This window comes from Bubalus bubalis, chromosome 21, assembly GCF_019923935.1.
Source record: "Bubalus bubalis isolate 160015118507 breed Murrah chromosome 21, NDDB_SH_1, whole genome shotgun sequence".
Classification (NCBI taxonomy): Eukaryota; Metazoa; Chordata; class Mammalia; order Artiodactyla; family Bovidae; genus Bubalus; species Bubalus bubalis.
In genome coordinates, this window is record NC_059177.1 from 40,784,063 (window position 1) to 40,798,722 (window position 14,660).

Here is a 14,660-nt window from a genome sequence, read left to right on the forward strand (position 1 = left end):
CGTTTGTACTAACTCTTCAAAAATTTTATTTCCCCCCGACCCCAACTTAATTTACTATGCAGAGAGCAACAAAGTAAGAAATATTGTATTTTAAGATAATAAGCATTTCCACATTGAGACACGCTTCTACTTTGAAATAAATTTCTCAGTAATTTTGAGTATATAAAGGTGTCAAGATTTTTTCCAAGAGTGAGTTATATCTTTTTTAATGGGATTTTTGAAAATGCTTGAAAACTTGATGAATCATCTTCTTTCTTGACCATGTAACTACTAATAAAACATGCAGCAAAAGATAATTGTGGTTTTTGTGGTAGACTCCCAAATTTCTTGATTTGAACTTTTAACCTAAATAAATTTCATAAATTTATAAAACTAATGATAATATCAATAAGCTAGTAAATAATATATATTTTTCCTTGATAATATTTAACTTTTAAATTTGAAAAGTATTTAATTTTATAAGTATATAAGATCAGAAAATTTCATCTTCTGTTTATTAAAGTAAAAACTCTAAAATGATGTAGAATGCTCCTATAAAACGATAGTTTTTAAGTTGTGTAACATTTTCATATTGAGTTTCTCCAAAAGAGCTTGAAGTTCTTGAAATAACACAGGCATTTTATTTTCTCATTTGATTTTGCTGCAAGTCTGTGGTTGCCTTTTTCCTTTGAGGAATATTTTTTTAAGCAAAATGTCTAATTCCTGTGTCAAAAGGATAATGTTTAAATGCCATCTGTCTTTGGGTATCAGTTTTAATTGACTTTTGTCAAAGAACTGAGGGAATTTGGGATGAAAACGTGAATTTAGATGAACGAATCTTGATGCTTTGGACTGACAGAATATGAGGTTGTAGAGCTGCACTTTCTTCAAAATGGTTAATAATGGAATGAACTTTGATTTTTTTTTTTTTTTTAACTCCTATATTGATGGTAAGAAACTTAATTTTTCCATGGTCTTTTTAACCACCTCTGAAAGTGTGCTGTGTAAGACCTGGGTCATATATGTGTTTGAACTGAAACAGAGGTGTCTGCTTCAAGGAAAATATTTATAGTGAACAGTGAGCAGTTAGTGAGTGATGACTAGTTTTGTTCCAGATGGCACTGAAATTGCCATTTTGAAAATGAGTCCTGGTTGATTATCACCTCGTTGAGTAAATGCCAAGGACAAGGGGAGCATTGTATTAAAATCAACAACGTCAGTTTGTTTGGAAGGTAGCAAGAAGGACTCAGCTCTGTCCAAGGCTGCGAATGGCACACTCAGCGCAATCGGCGTACTCTGTAAAGCTCTTTTACGTCTACAGTGTTTAAAGTAATTTCAGGGGCAGTGGATAATGGATTCGAGTAATCCTTTTTATATGATGATTCTGAAACTTTTTATTTTACTTTACCTTGGTAAACTCTCTTAGGTGACAGCTGTGAAAAGCATTTTAATAAGTTACTCATCTGCTTGCGTGAAGTAATATTCTTTTGTCCTGTGATTTGGAAATTGAAACAGTGAATAGCTCTGCCTACTAACATTTCATAAAATAAAGGGTGAAATGGTTGCAGCAGACCATCACTGCCCCCCCGTCCTCCGCAGTGCTCTACCCTGCCTGCCCTAAAGGAGCCCCTTGTTGTGGGTCTTCTAGGTCTTCTGATTCTCTACCCTTGGACTTCCCCAGCCCAGCCTACAGCTGTCTCTAAACCACAGCTCTGATGTTACCACTCTCCTATTCCTTTGCAAAAAATCACTGTTGAATATAATGGATATCCTTTTATCTGAGAATTGTTGTTCAGTCGCTCAGATGTGTCCAACTCTTTGTGATCCCATGAACTGCAGCACACCAGGCTTACCTGTCATTCACTATCTCCCAGAGTTTACTCAAATTCACGTCCATCCAGTCATCTCATTCTCTGTTGTCCCCTTCTCCTTTTGACCTCAGCCTTTCCCAGCATCAGGGTCTTTTCCAATTTGAGGATAAAGTCCAAATTTCTTAGCATCCCTTTAAAAGATTTTCATTAGCTTAACTCACCCTCCACACTTTCCAGCTATTTCCTTAAAGAAGTGTTGTATTTCCCTTAACCTGCTGACTCCCACTCTTCCTCATGTTTCTGTCTTCACCTCAAGGTCCTTCCCTTCATTTTCACTTGAACTAAAGTGCTTACTTTGATACCTGTCCTGCCCTCTTAGGGAAAAAATAAATTCCATCCTTTTTGTGACACTTGATTCCTTATTCACATGTTGATTTATTCAACAGTTTATTACTGAGCTACTGTCTTCCAGGCTCCATGCCAAACACTAATCCCAGTCTGCCCCAGACCAGAGCTGTATTCATTTCTGTTTGTCTGTGTGTGGAGTTGCATTCCTGGGAAGAGGTGGGGGCAAAATCTACTCTTAGTACGTCTCTTGTTCTTAGCACCCAGAATATTGTGTTGACTGAATTTAAAGTGAATCTGTAAACATCAGGAGCTTGTGGATAGTTTCAATTACTACTGAGACCCTGCCTTTCCTGTATTCCCATGCACCAAGCCATGTCTTGTCACCATTTTATTCCAGACTTATTAGTGTCTCATCCAACTTTCCCTGCATGCTCTGTCAGTTACAGTCCTGTTTACACTGCTGTTATGAGTGTCCTGTATTAAGTCTAAATGCAGTGAATGGGCTGATGGCAGATGGGAAGAGATTCTTTTCCATTTTTTTCTGACTGTGTTAATTGGCCAATGGACGAGTCTGTATTTTAAGGGCAGTATATTGCTATCTTGTGAACTGGAAAATTCTATTTTGTGTTTTTGATTTCTTTTTTAAAAGAGTGTTGAGGTGGCCTCTGGGGAATGTGCCATTCAGAAGAGACTTGTAAATGTCATCTTTGAACTTGTGTCCTCTCTTAACATTTTGCTCCCCACTCCTCAACCTTTTCTTTTTGACTTTGCTCACTGGCTCACTTTATACTTTCCTGAGGAGGAAAAGAACCATCAGATCGGGGGCTGCAGATATGCTTTTGAAGCAAGGCTGTTTGCTTCCATTCTCAGAAGAGCCACTTACGTCCCTCCTCATCCCCACCTAAAGCAGACACTTCTGCTTGTTGCAAACAGTGTTTAAAGTTGATTGAATAGGCTTTGTCCTCTGTGGTACAACACTCTGGAAGCGTATGTCTGAAGGTCTTTAATCCCTTAATTTCCTGTTGCTGGAAAATGCTTTTCAGGGAGTCTTGGACAGAGAACAGAAGCATTTTGGAGGTTGCATCTTCAGAATTCTGCAGCCAACGTTTTATTCATGTACTTGGTGCAGCCCAGCTATTGTTCGTGGCTTGAAAACATTTGAGTCAACGTGGTTAATACTTGTCTCCACTCCACTCCCCTTGCATCAGGCTGTGTCTACCTCTCATCTTGAGGTGAGCATGAAAAATGAATTTGAGCATTAGTGGAATCCATTTGGGGACTGGGGCTTTTATTGTAAATAAAATTATTCATTTGTTATGTCCTGTAGTTTTCAGCAGACCGTGTATTGATCTTCGAATTGCTATTCAGCATGGCATATAGGGCTCTGACATAAGCGGAACATGGCCACGTTTGTGGACAGGTTGAATGTGTTGTGTAATGACAGAAACAAACCTTGCTTGCTGGCCATACTATATTATACAAATCATTTGTCAACAGTTTATTGAATCTGTTATTAAAAAGAGCAGATTCTTCCAAGCGGGAGCATCACACACAGAATGTTATCAGGGCCCAGCCATGTTAGGATGATACATTGAGGACAGCCTTACGAAGTGTTTTTGTGAAGAATTAGACTAGGTAACTTAAAGGACATTTCTGCTGACATATTAGAAACAAAAGTTTGGTGCAAGAGAAATTGTGTTCTAAGGTCCAGCTTCAATAGATAAAAAAGAAAAATCTGGCAATTGCCTTTTATACAAAATTTTACCTCCCTAAGCGAGCAGCGTTCTGTTTTCAGGCCATTGCCATATTGAGTATTCTTGAAATAAAGGAACAGATAATAAAAATAGCTTCATTACTTAACAGTGCTTCTTATGGAATAGATGCTATAGATAAAAGTGCCCTTTTAGTCCTTCCGTAAAAATCAGAAATATTTGTCATTTCCTGAGTAGGGTGTAATCTTGTGAATTTCTTTAATTGTTCAGGAAACTGCAGTTATTAGTGATCTCATGATCTTTTCATTTCTGAAAAAGAGTTTCTTTTAAAACCTTCTCTGTGCAAATAAAATGAGTGCAAGCACTATTTTAATATCTTTATTACTAAAGATAGACCTTTTTGCTCTTGAAATTTCCCTAAGCATATGCTTACCCCAGCCCCCGACCCCTCCACTGTTTTTGGGCCTGTTGTATATTACCCAGCTTAAAATACTGTAGGAGACGTGTTCAAAGTTGAGCATACACCCTTTGTCCTGAGCTGAGTAGTGGGAAAAGTTGGTTTCCTTGTGGCCATATTTTTCTTGACTTTATTTGGCAGATTATCGTGTCCAAAAGATCTGCAAGCAGCAGTGATTGCTCAGAGTGTTCTTATGCTGTTTCTTTGGAAGGAATGATGCTAAAGCTGAAACTCCAGTACTTTGGCCACCTCATGCAAAGAGTTGACTCATTGGAAAAGACTGATGCTGGGAGGGATTGGGGGCAGGAGGAGAAGGGGACGACAGAGGATGAGATGGCTGGATGGCATCACTGACTCAATGGACGTGAGTCTGGGTGAACTCCAGGAGTTGGTGATGGACAGGGAGGCCTGGTGTGCTGCGATTCATGGGATCACAGAGAGTCAGACACGACTGATCGACTGAACTGAACTGAACTGATGGGAAAGGTTTCCATATAAAGGTGTGCCTACCTTTGGGTCAGTAGAGTACATTGCCTCCAGCTTGAATGTTTTTTTACAGCATGCGTCAAGAGGAACACAGAAAGCTCTTCTATGCTTTCGGCATGCCCTAAATTGACTGATATCTTTTTTCAGTGTCCAGAACCTAGCACAGAGGATCCTGCCAGCCCCCATTACAAGACAAACCTTGTGTGACTGTCATCTATCTTGGCTTGTCATCTGAAGAGTTACTGCTCAAGAGAGAAAATATGGTTATCTCAAATGCTGTTTCTTGGGTTGGTAGCGAGCTCACAGTGTTGAGGAGGATTCTGAGGCTGTATGCAGGGGTAGTGGGCAGTAACTGCCACAGGTAGCAGAGTAGAAAGGCTCCTTGCCAAGATTCTTCCTCTCGGGTTTATTTCTCATTCTTGGAGCTGAGACTGGCATCTTTATTTTTTATTATAGACAGAATGATGGATTGTTGGCACCTGACACTGAAGGGTTTAGTAGATTGTGTGTGTGTGTGTGCAACGAACATTTGAAACTGGATGGAGAAAAATGTGTGGATTTTATAGATTTTGCCCCAGTGACTTCAAATAAAGGTGACTCACCCATGAAACAGTGGCCTGAGACATGTACACACTGGTCTCTAGACTTCATCCAGCCCCCTTCCTGCTGTCCACCGTCTCTCCCTGGCTCCTTGCAGCCTGCTGGTTGGTGAGGACACTGTGAGTGGTGGTTTTGTGGTTCATCCTTAGTTGTGACTGTTTTCCTTTGACCTTTACTGCTTCTCCATAATAGGATTTACCTTCTAGCTTCAGGACCTACTGTGAGTGGGGTGAGATGAGCTGGCTTGACCATGGTGATGCATTTGAGGAGAAAAGTCCTGACGGCTTTTAAATCAGAGCTTTTAGGAGGTTTCTGTATTCTCTTAGAATTGCGCAAAGCCCACAGGACTATTTTACAACCAGAAAAAGATACCTTTGCCACCTGCCAGTCTCTCACAGAACATAATCCTATTAGAGTGTGTGTATGTGTGTATGTGAGTGAGTTAGGGAACAGGAGATGCTCTGTCTCCAGCTCCAGCAAATGGTGGGATGATAATTATATGTGTTAAAATAACACTTTGAATAGTCTTCATATTAATTGCAAAAATGAATATCCTATATAGAATGCCATTCCCCATTTCTATTTATTTCCATGTGAAACTTTCCTCAGGTAATTTTAAACTGTCATGGTTAACAGTATCTGAATTCGTTCATTATATTCTGGGCATATTTTTGACCTGCTTCCCATGCAAGCTATCAGATTGTGAGCAATAGGAAAAGGCTGGTCATGGTGTTGCCAGCCTCGCACTTGTAACAGAACATAATTAGAAGTAATGAATGGAATAATACATCATTATTCACAAGAAATGTCATGTAATTAACTCAGATAATGCAAAATATATCCTAATTTCCATTTGGAATGAAAATAGATTTGTTAGAACATCAGTAGGCAGTTGAATGTTTATCCTATATTTTCATACACATATCAAAACTGTTAAAATCTATTGAATGAATATACATGGATTTTCCACAACACAATAAGTCAAGATGGCTTTCTTTTGCTAATAGAGTCTTATGTGTATGCCTTGTTTATTATATATACATAATTTATATATATGTTCCAGTCTTAGAATTAGCATAATTAATTTATATTTATTGCAAATTAATGATCTAATTTATTTACTTAGCTCCCATTTCCTTTCTCAAACTAATAGACTGAAAAAATAACTATAAATTTGCAAACGGATCTTGGGCACAAATCCTAAATTGGCCTTATCCTCAGAACTCTCTGTAATAGTAGGTATCTGAACTAGTTTTGCCATCTAAATTGTTTTCCTGAGATTTCTGTTCCAGGCTTTAAATATGCCTCGAGTCTTGGCTTGGTTTAGATGGACCCACAGCTGGGGATCAGGGATATGGCTGGATATGTCTTAGGCAGAGGAATTCTTTTTAGATACAGCAATTAATATGACACACAGCAGTGACCAATGCCCTAATGTCAGTGTAATTCCTGGAAGTTCTCTGCTCTGTCACAGCATCATCCTGTTAATTTCTGCTTTGTGGGAAGATCTGGAGAGACCCAGGGGAAGAGGCAGAGAAGTGTGAGCAGCTCCCAGGAGGCAGTATGGACAGAACTGTTATAATATTTTAATAACAGGAATGGGCACGCCAGTGGATGCACTCAGTTACAGCCCTGGTTTAGAAATGAACACTGACAGGAGGAAGCTTCGTTTACATCCTATGGCTCAAGCCTGGTGTTTGCTCTTAAACACCATGCAGACTGGCATATAATAGCAGAGTCACCAGTGAATTAAAAACAACAAAATTCTTTCTTTGTTTTAAATGGCTGGCTTCCTCACAGTGGAATGGTAACTGCCTAATACCATTATAGGGGAAAGCATAAGTGTAGCAGGAAAGGATTGAGGCAGTGGTTTCTTGGTCTGTCTGTCTCATGTGTGTGAATGTGGTAGGGATGAAGAGTATGTATATACATGAATTCAACTTGCTTATATCTTTTATGGAAAATACTGTCATAGAAATAAATTAATTGAAAGACGTTTCTGTTGTTGTCACTCAGACATGTCCGACTCTTTGCCAACCCCGTGGACTGCAGCATGCCAGGCTTCTCTGTCCTTCACCATCTCCCAGAGTTTGCTCAAACTTATGTCCCTTGTGTTGTTGATGCCATCCAACCATCTCATCCTCTGTCATGCCCCTTCTCCTCCTGCCCTCAGTTTTTCCCAGCATCATGGTTTTTTTCCTAATGAGTCAGCTCTTCGCATCAGGTGGCCAGAGTATTGGAGCTTTGATGCTGAAATTGAAAGAAGCGAATTAAATAATATTTTATGATGAGCAATGCATTGTTGAGGTCACTATTTTGTTCTATCCCCTCTGACCCATTGGAATGGGAAGACAGGGTCTCAGGCCAGTGTTGGCCGTACTTCATGGGAGTCAAGACTTCACCCAAAACTCTGGATCCTCATTCTGTTGCTCTTTCTCCCACTTTTAGTTGCTGTCCTATGTGCTCCAAACCGTTTTGTACCATTGGTCAGGTGTTTTGGGGAGTTCATTTCCCTGGAGTCCTAAACATCCCCATTATTCCTGTTTTCCAGTGCTATATGTAGTCAGTCTACACTCTGTCATTTATAATGTTTGCCGCCGTTTTGGTGTCTTTGTTGTTTGGTTGCAATCATCATCATTTAGGAATAAGACTAACTTTGAGGACTTCTGAAAAACCTGTGTGGCTTAAGCGTGACTCTGCAGTGCTGTGAGCGCAGGGCCAAACACCTTGCTTGGCAAGCAGCATAATTCACTCCCAGGTGAGATGAGTCCAGCAAGAGTGAAATTCAGCTGGTTCTCTACATTTTCTCTTTTCTAATAGGTTTCAAAATGGCTGTAGTTACCAAGAGATCTTTTCATCTTTGAGATTTATTTCCAGTTCAAGAGATTTGTTGAAACTAAGAATTGTCTGTTGAGTGCTAATACTTTAACAGTAAACCATGGCTCCCCTTCCATTTACCAAAGATGATTGCTTTCAAATTTATTAAATAAGATGTGTCAAGATAAAATGAATCAACAGAAATTACATTAAATTCTGAAGCGTGTTTCTCATGCCAACATCTATTAATATGATACTAGTTAGTATTTTCTGTTCTGTTTAGGGGCCGAATGACTCCTAGAAGCTTTTAAGTCATGGAGCTATAGCTGCAATAATGAAATTGAAATTCAGGGCTGGAACAGACAATGAGTGGGACTTTTCATATTGCCCTGGAGTGTGAACCTAAATAACAGAAAGGTTGACATCATTTCTGGTGAGATACCCATGTGTAAGAGATAGCCACACTCTCATGGCAGCAGCAGACCCAGACGCACCTGTTGAATCCCACCTCCATGCTCACAAACCTTGTAAGGGGAGAAGTGGTCAGGGGAAGTAGAGAGCAATGAAGAATGCTGAGAGGCTGTTCTCTAAACTCTTTTCTAGAGTGATTATTCCTACCCCTCCTCCACCCCCCACCAAGTGTCATGTGCTCAAAGCCCTGAGCAGGGGCTTGTTTCATCCTTGATGAAAGGATGCTGGCATCTTGTTCCTTGGAGTGATGCTGGCTGAGCAGAACCTGCAGGCTGTGTTAACACAGCAGGGGCACAGTGCAAGCACAGGCTCTTTAGGACCACAGGAGGCTTCCCCTTTGCCCTACAGAGATTAGGATTGCACCTGAACATAGACCAGTGCTTGTTTCTCATCTGCCTATTTCTGAGTAGTGGGTAAGGAGATCGGGAGAGGCTTTTTGCAGGGCAAGGAGAATAATTTTCCTGAGAAGAAGATGGGAGCAACTTTTCTACTCCATCCCAATTTTCCACAGCCCCTGGAGTAAACACACAGATACCTCCCCTGGTTCTTATAAAACCCCATGAATATCAGCAGTAGGTGCCACAAGGCTGGTCAGGTAGATTTGTTGTTCCAACTGAGGCACTGGCCTGTGGAGAAAGTGATTGGATCATAAACCACTGGCAAAGTTATAAAGGGAGACATGACTATCCTTTTGTGAGTGGGTTCTCAGAAGCAGATAGAGTGAGGGTGGAACTTGAAGACCTTCAAGTCTGTAAATTCTGAAACATGCAGAGACCACCATATTTGCAGAAACTCTCGGCAGATGAACCTGGAATGGAGCCAGGGAAACCTGCCCTTCACCTACTGACACAGAACTCTGCCTCCAATCCCAGAGTAGCTGTCAGGAGTGGGGGAGAAGTTGGTAGAGTGCTCTAACTGCTCAAGGTTCCATCTCAAATCTGTGTTAGACAGGACTGGAAATTTTAATCTGAGATTGGATTGTTGAACACACGTTGTACACAAGCGTCATCTCAGGATGGTCTTCCTCTTTAAGGTTTCAGTACCACATTTACTTTTTTTCTTTATGGCATTAATCATATTTGAACTTACTGTATAACTCCTTTGTGTCTCAGGCTGACCAGAATGCAAGCTCTGTGAAAGTCAGAATTGCTGTGAGGGTGGGAATTCATGACTGCATCCCCATGTGCCTGGCATGTGACAGACAACCAGTAAATATTTGTTCAATGAGTAACTATGGTTGACTATCAGAAATTTTTAGCTTTAAAACCTAAAAAAGAGAAGGGTCCTCACTTAGGAAGAAGAATAATGTGATAAATTTTTACACCTGGCAATTCAGTATGGTGGTTAGGAGCATCCGCTTGAATTTTTACACATCTCCACACACGCACACACTCACACGTGGATACATAGTTGAAATTTATTGTTCCAAAGTGCATGGCTTTGAGAGAGAGGACTAACAGGTGGTTTCAGCATGAAAAAAAAAAAATAGCTTCCCTCTGTCCACCCCAGCACAGTGGCTGAAAATTTCTGTGTAGATTCCAGCCAGGCCAGTGAAACCAGCCTTTCTTGGCTCAGCCCTGTGTCAGAGGTGATATTTGCTATTCTCCTAAATGTCACAAATTAAACAGGGTTTGGTATCGCGGCAGATGATGAACTTCAGCTTCCCAAGATTTTATTTTTCACCATCTTGCCTTCCTCAGGGAGTCTAGGGCAAGTGTGTATGCAATTTCTTCAGTCCTTCAGTCAATTTTTATGGCCCCTTCTTCTCGGCTTCTCACACATACAGGTTCTCTTACATATATACTTATTTATACATCTTTGTTTCTAATGAATTCCTTTGATAAAGCCTTTTTTAGATTTATTGTTATTTATACAGCAACCAGGGCTTCACTGAGGCAGTTTGTCTACTTGGTTACTTCCTGAAAGTGTTTAGAAAATGACTTAAGTTGACTAATAAAGTGTAGTGAGTTAGTAAGATTAAGTGCTTTAAAAATGAGAGCAAACAAGCAAGAGTCAAAAAGAAAATAAGGAAAATAAGATGGAGCCAAAAGTGAAAGTAGGGCATGAAATAGATACCAAATGTCCATAAAGTTGTCAGAGATGGGTTACAGAGTTGGCCCTGAACTCTCTGGCACCAACCTAAGGAAGGAGAGAGAGATGCTCTCCTTGAGGTAGAAATAGGCTGATTGTTCAGGAAGTGCAGAAACGTGACCAACAACAGGGATCAGATATAGTTTCTGTGGCTCTTTCCTTACGGAAGTGATGCCAGAACTTGTAATGGAGAGCATCCTCAGCATATCCTTACAGTGCCGCTCGCCATCTCCACCACCCCTGCCCATGTGTGCCTGGACCGGGCACGACCACTTCTCTGCTTCCTCATTTACACCTCCCAACCACTTCCCTCCTCTGCCCTTCAACCTAACATCACACAGCACCTGGCATGGGCTCCTTAACATAGGTATTAGACCACATTATTCCCTGGCTGTAAGATTTTCAGTGGCTGTTGCTTTAGAATAACATCTCGAGTCTTCACTTGGGCCTCCTGGGTTTCTGGCCCTTGCCTCAGTGAGCTGTTTCAGCCGCTGGGCTTTTGCACCAGCCTTGTCTTCACCAGGAATGAGCTTCCCTCTGACCCTCACATGCATGCCTCCCTGGTTCTCATCTGCTCTGCTCCAGTCCCCAAGTCGTCACCTCCTCACAGAGGCCTTCCCTGACCCCACTACAGAACTCAAACCGTGGAAAACAATGATCAGTGATGATTAGAGAGGGTCTCTTCCTGTCCCGTGACCAGCATCATTGAGCAGACAGGGAGGAGAAAGACTTGACCTGCTAGTGGGTCTAATATTTTGTGTACCCTCTTCCAGTGCAGAGCCATTTATACTTGTTGAAACTGCCAGTGAATTTGGGACAGGGAGTTGGAGAACTGGTTTTTAGTCCCATCTGGGGACTCTAGTCAAGCGAGTTCATCTTTTTTTTTTTTTTTCCCCTAATCTAAAAATAAAGATAGCTTCCTGGACTAAATCAAGATGATGTGTAAGTCAGAAGAATGAATGGATTTGGCTGTGAAAGCATGGCATAATAATGCCACTTTTTTCTTTGTCATTATCCTGACACTTTGAGGCTAACCAAGGGCTTGGGATTGGATAAGGGGTGCCATTTAATTGTGGCCCAAAGTTCATAAAACTGAAGCTTAAACCAAATTAATTTCTGGATTTCTATGTGAATATCACATAACAATTGGAATAACCCCAAACCCACTTTTAAACTACTCAATTAAGAGTGGCATTAAAATAATACCCAGGATTTAAAATAAACCTGCAAAATGATGAGAATTTGACATTTTATGAGCCTTTTTATTTTTTTTCCCCTGTAAGATGTGTTTAAAAAAATTATTTTCTACTGTCTTTAGTGCCTGGGAAGAATAGGTACATGAGCAATCCTGGGGTTCATTCATGGCTGAGAGTTACTTTGCCATGGTGATTGCTAAATTCTCCCGGGGTTTAGATTAGTCTAAACCAGGGGTCTGGATGCTCCACTCTCATTAATTGTAATGGGAGTTACTGTGTACATCTCTCTCCTTCACACGCAGCACTGAAAAATGACCCCCTCATACCACCTTTGTGTCTTGCTCTTTGAACTAATTTTAATGGATTTTTTTTTTTAAGTGAAGCATCTCTGTACAAGCCTCAGGGCAATAAGATTGCTACCAATTTGCTGATAAGCAATAGTCCTTCGTTTTGCAGTGTTCAACCTATACATGCTGGAGTGATTTGGGCCCAGAACTGACTGACTCACTTTATTTCCAATGAAACTACTCTTTCCCCCCTTTTCTTTCTTTTCTTCATGTCTTTTTTTCCTTTTTACATCTCAGTGTCCTGAATATAATAATAAGTACACAGTACTTATTATAAGTTTCAGCACTCATGGAGCTCTGAAACTACTAAAATGTTACTGAGAAAAGAGGTTAACCTATATTCAAAGCATTCAGTATTCTCATTGCAGTCTTTTAGTAACCAGCTAATGAATTGCTTGGCTAAATAAATGTTTTGTTTAAATTATGTCTCTGTAAAAAGCAATCTAGTTTATATCAGGTGTAACAGATTTTTAAATCTTGCATTTATTTTTTCTAATTGTAAGAATATCTTTCCATTATAGAAAATAAAAACTATCCATAATCTCATTACCCAGAAACAACCTCTTCCAAAATTGCAGTTTATTTCTATCTAATTTTTTTTCCTATTTTTTGTGTTTCTTTAGGAAAGATAAATATTTTATAACCTGATTTTTAAGCTACTATTGACATTTTCTGATGTTTTAATAACACTGAGAGTTTTATTAATGAGTTTCTAGTGTACCATATGGATCTACTATAATATTCACTATTCAAACCACACGTAAGGAATATTTTAGTGAAAGGTCTTTGGTCACATTCCTGATAAATTTCTTAAACTGAAATCATTTGATACAATGTTATGCAGTATTTAAGCTGACAAATATCCCCAAATTTGTTTTTTACCAGCAAGACATGAAAATATACATCTCATGATAGTCTCTTCAACTTTGAAAGTTTAAGATGTAGGGCTTCTCTTAACCTTTGCCAATGTGATAGATTTTACACATGTCATTGTTTTCCATTTAAATTACTTAATTGATAATATGAACTTTTCAGTGTGTTTATGAATTATTTTTAATGACTTAATTATTAGTGTCCTATTTGTGTATTTATTAAAACTCAGCTTCTAGGAATTAGCCCTCTCCCTGTTTTATTTGTTGCAAATATTATTCCTACTTTGACTCATCCTCTTCAGTTGCTTATGATAATTACATACAGAAATTTCAGTTGTGTTGTAGTTAAGCTTGTCAACTTTATCATTTGTGAGGTTTTCCAGTTCTTTTAAGCTTACAAAGCATTTCTATGCAGAGATTAGTTAAATATTTATTTTCTGCATTTTTAAAAAAATATTCTTTTTCTTTTTTAGTCTACTAACACCAAGAATTTCATAGTACTTCATAGGCATGCTTTAAAAATTCACTTGATCTTCCTGGCAGCCCTTTGAAGGAGGTAGAGATTGCTATTCCCAAGTTATCAGTGAAGAGACTGGGGGTGGGGCACTGCATCAGATAGCCTGTTTCCAGAAGCAGACCTGTGCTTTTTCATTCTATAAAAAACAATACGAACGGTCCCTGACTGAAGATGGTTCAGCTTATGAGTTTGGGGCTTTAATATGGTACAAAAGTGATACACGTTCAGTAGAAACCGTATTTAGAATTCTCAATGTGGTCTTTTCCCAGACTAACGGTACGCTCTATCATGTTGCTGGTCTGGCAGCCACCGCAGCTCCCAGTCAGCCACACAGTCAGGAGGATTAGCAACCGATACTCTTCAACCCAGACCACCATTCCTTTCTTCACTTTCAGTTCACTATTCGATAAATTACATGAGATAGTCAACGCTTTATTATAAAGTAGGCTTTGAGTTAGATGATTTTTCCTAAATGTAGGATTTCATCAAGGCCCTTCATGAGAGTTTGACAAAACTGTAAAATATTGCCACTCTGCAAAGCAATATTTTTGTTTGTTTTGGAAAATATGCTTATCATAAAAATATTGTTTATGTTACCATGATGTGGATTTATTGTTTGAATCACTAGATAATATTTTCTCAGTTCTAATTTCTACTTAAATATCAATAGATACAATCCACATGAACACAAGCTCTTTGGTGTTATCAATCATTTTCACCAGTTTCACGGGGTATGAAGACTGAAAGTTTTGTGGAGGGCTCCTCAGCAGCCACTCCTTTGCCTTAGCTCCAGTTTCTCCTACTGTCCTCACTATTGCTGCTTTAATTTCACAAAGCTTATCTCCTAAGGGCATAGGTGATTTGGAACACAGAAATAGTAGCCATAGGGCTGAGGGGGTGTAAGCTTTGCAGCTCATGCCTTTGTGTGAATCCTAGCTCAGCTCCCCATGGGTAGG

General features: G+C 39.6%; 1 protein-coding gene and 1 long non-coding RNA gene across 28 annotated transcripts in view; both read left to right on the forward strand.

Moving 5' to 3' along the window:
* The window catches only part of FHIT (fragile histidine triad diadenosine triphosphatase), a 1,535,374-nt gene that overhangs the window by 707,659 nt on the left and 813,055 nt on the right, over nucleotides 1-14,660 (forward strand). The gene's annotated exons all lie outside the window — the stretch shown is intronic.
* The window catches only part of LOC112581174, a 45,335-nt gene that overhangs the window by 716 nt on the left and 29,959 nt on the right, over nucleotides 1-14,660 (forward strand). Inside the window, exons 3-4 of one of the 2 annotated variants that reach the window (XR_006547287.2) lie at nucleotides 3,182-3,370; nucleotides 4,941-7,388. This is a non-coding gene — a long non-coding RNA (uncharacterized LOC112581174). Of the gene's footprint in view, nucleotides 1-3,181; nucleotides 3,371-4,940; nucleotides 7,389-14,660 lie in introns of those variants that run through there. The other variant, XR_006640407.1, reaches the window with a different exon arrangement.